The sequence below is a fragment of the Molothrus ater genome, assembly GCF_012460135.2.
Source record: "Molothrus ater isolate BHLD 08-10-18 breed brown headed cowbird chromosome Z unlocalized genomic scaffold, BPBGC_Mater_1.1 matZ_random_MA35, whole genome shotgun sequence".
NCBI classification, from domain to species: domain Eukaryota; kingdom Metazoa; phylum Chordata; class Aves; order Passeriformes; family Icteridae; genus Molothrus; species Molothrus ater.
Window position 1 is genome coordinate 4,209,769 of NW_023416471.2, and position 8,621 is coordinate 4,218,389.

An 8,621-nucleotide genomic window follows, 5' to 3' on the forward strand; every position below is an offset into this window, starting at 1 on the left:
TTCTTTCAGGGATCCATGGCAGAATAATGGTTGCACTAAGTCATAGTTGCAATTGAAGGTTTTTATTCTCAGAAGAATAAACATCCTATATTATGACTCTCATAGCAGAAAATTTATTGCAATCAATAAGTCATGTAATACAAAATTTCTAATACAGCTTAACTTAAATTTGTTCATCACCTAGGTTCTAATTTAACTTGTAATTTCTATTCACCTGGACCCTCTGCAGTTAGTTTCCTGTAAAGCTGTGGAGAAGAGAGATATAAACTCCCAGCTAGAGCTGTCATGTCTTTCTCCATTCCCTGCTACCTCAAAACCACATGTACCCAGTTTCCACAGTCTGTCTGTAGCCCATCCTCTGCAAGCCATTTGAGAATCTATTCATATCCTAAAATTCCGTCTGGAACGACCAAGAATGGCTGTGGATAGGTGTAAACATCCTTCTGAGCCCTTTTGGCTCTAATCTCCTTTCCAATGACTGGTTTTGTAGCATGGGTAAGCAACCTGCTTTGCTGTGCTCTGTGTATGTGACTGCCTGTGAAAAGTTATACCTGTCTGCTGCCTGTAACAAGCTATGTTGATAGGATCTGCTCCAAGTCTGCACTCTCTAGTTTGGCTCTAGTGTCTGCAGTTTCCTTTTTCTTAGCCAGCTTCCCTCAGCAGCTCTGATGGAAACTGGAAGCAAAGGTTTAGCTGTTAAGAGGAGTCAGGGGGCAAGAGCCTATGTGGGAGAAGGGGGCAGTTTGGCCTCATTGTGAGGCAGGAAGAGTTTTGGAAATGCAATTACACTTCCAGATTTAGGAACACAGAAGCCTAACATGGACTCCAGACAATGAGGTAGAAACCGAGAGGTTAAGAACCAATTCAAGCAAACTGCTAATATTGAACTAAAATATGAAAAAAAAACACTTAAAAAAAAAAAAAAACACTTTACTGAAATTATTAGTCAAGAAGTAAGTTTTTTATATTAGGTCTTTGTCAAAGTGGCAAGAGCATTAGGATGCTGAGAAACACCCAATAGGTGAGCAGCCTATTAGGGAAAGTGTTGCCCTTTCTAAAATGCTCTGTTGCAATGTAGTGGAAATCTTTTTGCGCCTGCAGTTCTGGCCTTCAGCCTGGCTGGGAATCCAATACCAACATTCCAATGCTCTTTTAGTCTTTAATCACTCCTCTAAAATTTCATTATTACAAATGTGACACTCAGGTAGATTGTCCTGCTGTCCTCAGAAAAATAGGTTTAACCTCAAGGCTGATTGTTACACCCTGTGGTTACCAAAACTAGTCTGACTTTGTTCTGCAGTCAATTATAGATGTGGAGAAAAGGTTTGCTCCTTTTACTGCCTCTCATCTTGGACAATTCCCTTTGATTCCTTTTCTCTTTATTTCTATCTTTGTTCTGATTTATAATCCCTAAAATTGATAGAGTCCTGACCTACAAAGTATTACTGTTATACAAATAACCTAAAATGGGCCTGCAAAGTGGACAGAGCAGAACAGGCTGTTGTGGCTGAGGAAAAGGTAAAAGCAGCAGAACAAAAATTTACTGTTATAAAGCAGCTGAGAAACTCCATGGCTTGCAATGAATAGACCTAAAAAAGTCACCAGAAAATCACTCTGAAGTTGTCCTTTCCAATTCCAACACTGGGCACAGCACACAACACTGGCAAGACTGTGGTCTGGAAATCCATCAGACTCAAGCCTGCTAGAGGTGGTTGAGAGCTGCCTGGTCCTGTGATGAATTGGTTTGGAATCACCTGGAGCACCTGAAGAAGGAAGGGGGTTAAAAGGTGCACAAGATTCTAGGTACAGGTGACATCTTGGCAACTGGAGCCAGATCATGCACACAACGCATTGTAAACACATTCAAACCCCAAAATTCAGTTATATTTGCTTGTGGCTTTTGTGAATATGCAGTTTCTATTTATGTATCTGCATCACTCCATTACTTACATAGATAAGTCCTAAAAGCATCACAAAGAAACTCACCATGTGGGTGAAAAGATAAAACATATATTGACAATTTTCCTTTCCTTCAAATTCTTCAGTCACTTGTGCTATTCCTATTCTTAAGTTCTATTCATCAACATATAAATCTGAGGAAGAAAGTGCATAAAAAAACTTGGAAAGATTTAAAAAACCATAAAGGGGGCAATGGATTATAAGTAGATTATTACTAGATATGAGAAACTATGTCTGATGTTTTTTGTGGCAACAAGGTGGAAGTTAGAGTGGGACACTGTCTGTTAGCTGATGCTTTGAGGAGACACAAACTGTGGGTTGTATTTTCAGCTTAGTTTTCTGAGAGCTGGATTCAGTTTTTAATGCATAACCTCCAAATTTATGAGAGTTTTGTTTTCATTTATTTTTATTAATAAACAAAATGAGGTATGCATAAATAACAGAAGAAACCAAGTTTTCTGCAAAATTTCCAAATAAGGACATCTTGGAATGGAAGGACCACACATCAGCTGCCATACAAACAGGTTCACCTTTAACAACCTGAAGTTCTTCACATTTGCAGAGTGAATTCTTGGTTTAACCTGTTGTAGTTCCTCTGCAATGATGACTGACGCTGGACACTTGATAGCAAGATGTGATCTGAAATATGCAGAACACTTAGATAATATAGCAAAGGAAAGGAAATTGTGGCAAGGCCTGGACAGTTGGATTCATTTCCTTTAGTGCATTGAAGCTACATACATGTATAGAGTTAAGTACCCTGCAAAGGTTAAGCATACACAAATTAAAGTGAAATTCTATATCTACTAAAATTCAAGGGAACTTTGTTATGGACTGAAATGAAGAGAGTTTTTCTCTTAGACCAGACAGAAAAATAATCTAAGAATATTATAGGAGAAAAAGCTGTATGATTCAGGGTCTTTAGAGGGAAAAATAATGAGCAAATTTCTGACCTGAGACACAGGGAAGTAGAGCTCCAGAAGTGACAGTAAATGGCTCAAAGAGCTGCTGTTGAAGGGAAGGAAAAGACACTGGTGCTGACTGTCTGTATTTTGTCCCCGTCCATACTAGATCATGATGCCTACCTTTGCAGTTGTGTGCTTGGAAAAAGCAGCCATAGTACCACTAAGTGCCTAAGAGTTCAGGTGAAGTCCTTCTTTGGACTTGCAAAAGAAGAAGCAGAAAAGAGTGGCTGTATTGTCTTGCCTGCTGGATACTCTTGCCCTGCGTGTGCTCTTCCTGGATCTTAATTCAATTGTGGTCCTTTGATCACTGGCTCTTAAAAATTTTGTCAGTTTTTACTGTATGCAGAAAAATGCTTTTTCTCATTTTATACAGTCTCTCTGACAAATCAATGTATTATCTCCTAATTCTTATGTTGGAGTAAAACAGAACAATGATTCTCCAATCAGGGTTCCCCTGGGTTTTACAGGAAGTTAGGGTTTCTTTTGTAGAGCCAGACCCAGAGTGTAGGAATTGGTCTGAAATTATCTGAATTAGTGAATCATTTAACTACACCCAGAACCTGTTGGTCTCTCTAAGTTAGCCTTTCAGAGCATGTGCATGTTACTTCCAGGATACAGATGTAGTTGGTATCAGTTCCAATATTACAAAGATTTGTACCAAAATACTAAACAGTAGTAGATAAAAAGTGCTATAGAAAAAAAGTAGTAGATAAAAAGTGTTTTACATTTTGAAGAAACCTTGCATATTAACCAACAATTGCATAACTAAATGTTTAGGACTTGGCTTGACCTTGACCTTGTATTTTTCTATAAACTAAATAAGTCTTTCAGGTTGTGCTGCCTGATTGCCGGAATATTTAAAGCAGCATCTGCATGTAGGGAACAGGGAATCTCCTGAAGTCCTGAGTCCCTGAAGACCCCAAAGGGTGGTCAGTCTCAAGAGCAGGGCTTGCTTTGTTGCATGACATTGCCACTCTTGTGCCTGAGTGTTACAGAGACACCATTAACTGAAGTTTGCTGGAGCATGGAGCAATGCCTAATTTTCTTGTAAGGAAGTGATGGTAAATTACTTAAAGAAGACAGATAGATTCCTAAACTTGGAGTGGGGGGATGTGTACTATGGGCTAGACTCCTTGCAAACTCAAGTACTTTGGTCTGGAAAACAGTGGGAAAACATTTCATTCTGAGTAAGAGTGACTGGTTCTGCCCTCTTGGATAAAGAATTGGCAGGTGTTCCCCGGAGAGAGAGATGGAGAACAGACAGAGGAGAAAGCCTTAGGCATTATCAAACTTCAGAAGGAAAGTTAAAATACCGATCAAAGGATTTGTTGTTGATAACTACCAACCAAAATTACACCCAAAGCAGGTGTGTACTTTGCTCAAACCAACATGAGACCTCTCCTAATTACACTGGCAGATTTTGTGAATGTCATTCTGATCTATATATGAGTGTGTGTGTGTGTGTGTGTGTGTGTCTGTGTCTGTGTCTGTGTCTGTGTCTGTGTGTGTATACAAGAGCACGCACACATATATAAATATTTTTATATACACTTGCAATGCTGCCATGCTTGGGATGTTTAAGAGACATGAGTGTCAGGGCAACTCTTAAACCTTCACTTCTGAAGTAGCATTTACTCACACTAGTGACTGCACAAATGTGTTAATTGTTGTTCCAAACAATAGTTCAAGACACCAGCCTTTCAATTCAAGTCAATTAACTAAATGCAGTATGCTTAATTTAAATTCATGAGAATTTGTTTAATTAAAAATGCACACTACAGTTTTTCTATTATGGGCCATGCATTTGATTATTCTCTGCAATCCAGTGAAAACCTGCTACATTACCTCAGTCAACACTTCATGAATTTAAGTCAAACTTAAGTTTGGCCATAAAGCAGAGTTTAAGGGTAAATTTAATTTTGCTGAGATGCAAGACCAGAGGATGAATTGTTGCTAGTTTGCCACTTCTGGAAAAGCAGGAATAGAAGATAGCATTTGATTTAAATCAATTCTGTCAGCTTATTTTCAAATGCCTGGGTTTTGATGATTTTTTTTTTTTTCACCACGATGTTAAGTAAATAAATTCAATCAAGGAAAATTCATTCTAGATTGGGTACAAAGCCACTCAGGTTCACACTGCCAATGATGCTGAAAGTGTTGATGATCTGGGTACACTATATTACAACAATTGTGGTTGTATTAGAAAACAAATATCCCTTAAATTTCTGCATTCAGACGTGGACCCAGCAGGGTTCTTGAACGTAATCATAAAAGGGACAGTTTGGGTCAGACAGGAACACAAATACTTACGTTTGGGGAACATATAGAGGAGAAAAGAATTATTTAATATACCCAGCTATATCTAGGGAAAAAGTTAAATTGTCACAGCTCAGGGACCCCTTAATGCTGTATATGTTTAGCATTTCCTTTAGAGTGTTTCAGGACAAGTACTACAAAAATGGGAAGTTGTGGAAGTGATGGGTATGGAATTAAGTGCAAATTTTTTGCTAGCTTCATAGGCTTAAAACCAAAAACACCCCACCAAACTTTCCCTTTAACCAAAATGACTTATAAATTCCTCACTACAGAAAGACATGGCCAGAATCTTCTTGCCTCAAAATTCTCCTTTTTTCCATTTTTTTTCAAAGCATTGCACTATGGTGTCTCTCACAAATTGTATCATCATTTATTTTTCCTCTTTCTGCCTGCAGGGTATATCTGAAAAAGGTCATGACTGTTCACCAACACATCTCCCATTCATTTGGTAGAGACTAAGCTTCAGTTCTTTATCCTTCATCCAATAACTCTCTCTTTTTCCTGGTATTTATCATAACAGTGGCCAAAGAACAGGCAGTAAAAGATTAAAGTTAGAAGGAAGTTAAAATATCCCTTTTAAGTGGTGAACAGATCTTCTTTCTTATAGACATGTGTGTGTCTGTGTATCTGTGTGTGTGTTCACAGAACACTTTGTATTTTACCACTTATGCTGAAGCCTGCAATCTAGCAACTCCAGCATGAAAAAGTAATTGTGCATTTAAAAAAAAAAACAAAAAAAAACAAATTAAAAAGAGATCCAAATTACAGACTCCTTCCTATATTTAGCAGATTACTTTAGTTATGCTGTATTTTATACTGATTAATGAAAATCCAGTTCTTGGCTGGAGAGGTAGTTACCCCACTTCATACCTGCCAGATATTCCATGTAAAATGTCAGACATGCTTTTCTTGTACAGTCATTGTCATCCCAAACTAGTTTGGGTTCAATGGAGTTTTGTTCTGGGACCAAAAGCCTGCAATCAGTCTTTCATTCCTAGGTTATAACACAGCCATAAGCATACAGTGTCTGCACTGCATCCTTCAGTCTACTGCCTTGTTTTTAATGACACTTGGGTGTTTTGGTTTTTTGGGTTGTTGTTGTTGTTGTTGTTGTTGTTGGTGGTGGTGGTGGTTGTTTGTTTGTTTGTTTTAATCCAGGGAAATTGTGGTTAGTTCTTAAAACTAGAAATTCCCTCTATTGAGCAGCTGGAACTGAAGTATTCAAACCATGGGCAGATGGAAAACTGAGCAGCTGCATGTTACAATCCAGAGAGTACTCACCTCTGCAGATGGCAACGGTTGCTTGCTGTTAGCAAGTCAGTAATGCATTTTAAGTGGCTTTTAGTGGCAGCTTTCTTGGTTTGTATCTGCCACTATTTAAAAAGAGCTTTGTTCATGATTGTCCTCTTGGTGTTGCCTTTTTAACCCACAAGTATGCTTCACCATTTTGTAGGGCAGGCCATTCTAGAAGCAGATCTAGAGCTCTAGTGAGTGCTCACACTTCATTGATCACTTCTATAAAACACACAGCTGAGGGGAAATTCCACCTTTAAAAAAACCCCAAAACACCGTTATAAGAAAGTTTGGGGCAGATATGCAAAGGAACAGATGCAGAACTGTGGAATAATTGACAAGCAGTAGGAAAGATTAAAGTTAAATGATCTATGTTAATGATGTTAAATTTCCTCCTTTGGCCCCACTCAGTCATTCACACGAAGCATGTCTGACTAATGTTCTGTCCTTGTGAACACTCTATAATCACATTACAGAGTTTGCATCATTTTCAGAAATGTGTACTCAGAGAACTCTCTCCAGCACCAATAGTGCAGAGTTCCAGAATTTTAAAGTTATTCTGAGTGTTATTTTTATGAACAACTAATATGAAACAGATTTGAAAACTAAGCCCTTTTTTTAAAAAAACCTTTAAAAATATTCTACTTTCTCCCAAATGAAAAACATATTTCCCTTCAAACTACTAAATCTCAAAAACATATTTTCAAGTTTATTTCCAACCTTTCTTGGGGAAATGCATCTTTGGTCAGAAACTGCACATGAGAATCAAGAACAAGGGTAGTGAAGTCAACATCAGGCTTGTCATGAAAAATAATTACTAATCCCCTCCAAGATGTTGACTGCAGAATTTTCAGTGCAGCTGTGGACTCCATGAAGCTGTGCTTTCCTTCTGGTTTTGTAAATGTCTGGCTTTAATCATAATTGATATTTTAAAAACAAAGGCAGAATCATAGAGATGCAAGCTGGCAATTAAGAATGGAAGTTCTTTGTTGAGGATTTTCCCGGGTTGTCTAAAGGCTCTTTCCCGATTCCTATGCTGCCAGTGAAGTACAGAGGCAGCACTCAGGGACCTAGAGCCGCAGAGAGCTGCCAGAGGCAATGGGCATGGCTGTCACCAGCCTCTCCTTCAAGGATTGTGCAGAGCAGGACAAGCTCCTCCGCTAAGAGGGTTTGCATGGCCAGGTTTTGCTAGTGGGGTGCTACAGGGGTGGCTTCTGTGAGAAGATGCTAGAAGTTTCCTCCATGTCTGGCAGAGCCAGTGCCAGCTGGCTCCAGGATGGATCCGTCTCTGGTTGAGGCCAAACCCATCAGCAGTGGTGGTTATTCTTCTGTGATAACATATTTAAGACTAAGAAAAATGTAAGTTATGATGCAGATGTAGTTGAAGCCAGAGAAGAGAGGGGGGAGAGCATGTGAGAGGAGCTGCTCTGCTGACAGCCAGGGCAGTGGAGCAGGAGGGGCAGGGCCGAGATTGCCCCACAGCCATGGTGAGGGCTGGGGAGAAGCCCTTGGGGCAGCCCAGGGATGCTGGAGCAGGGGGAGGCCTGCCAAACTGTGGGAAAACTGTGCCAGAGCAGGCTCCTGGCAGGGAGCTGCAGACCTGTGAGGAAAGATTCCATGCTGGAGTAGGTTTCCTGGTAGCAGTTGGGGCCCCACGAAGGACCTGCTCTGGAGCCGGCTGTGCCTGAAGAACTGCGCCTTCGGGAAGGGTGACCCATGTTGCAGAGAACAGTTTCCTGTGGAAGGGACCCCAGTTTGGCATCTCACCAATGCATATAAACACCTGCAGGGAGGCTGCAAGGATCATTCCAGGGGCGCCTAGTGACAGGACCATGGAGAATGGGTACTGGCAGAAACACAGGAAGTTGCTCCTGAGCAATTCAGTACAGGTGGATAAAAACATATATGTGTGCTTTTTCTTTGTTTAGAAGGAATTAACTGCTTATCTGCATTTGGTTATGTTTTATCTAAGGCAGAAAAAGACATATTTTAAAGGAAATTCCTTGCTCCTGGGGGGAAAAAGAAAAAAAAAGGGCATTTGAAAGGCAAGGAACTTAGAGAAGGTAGGGAAAAAAATCAACCAAGCAG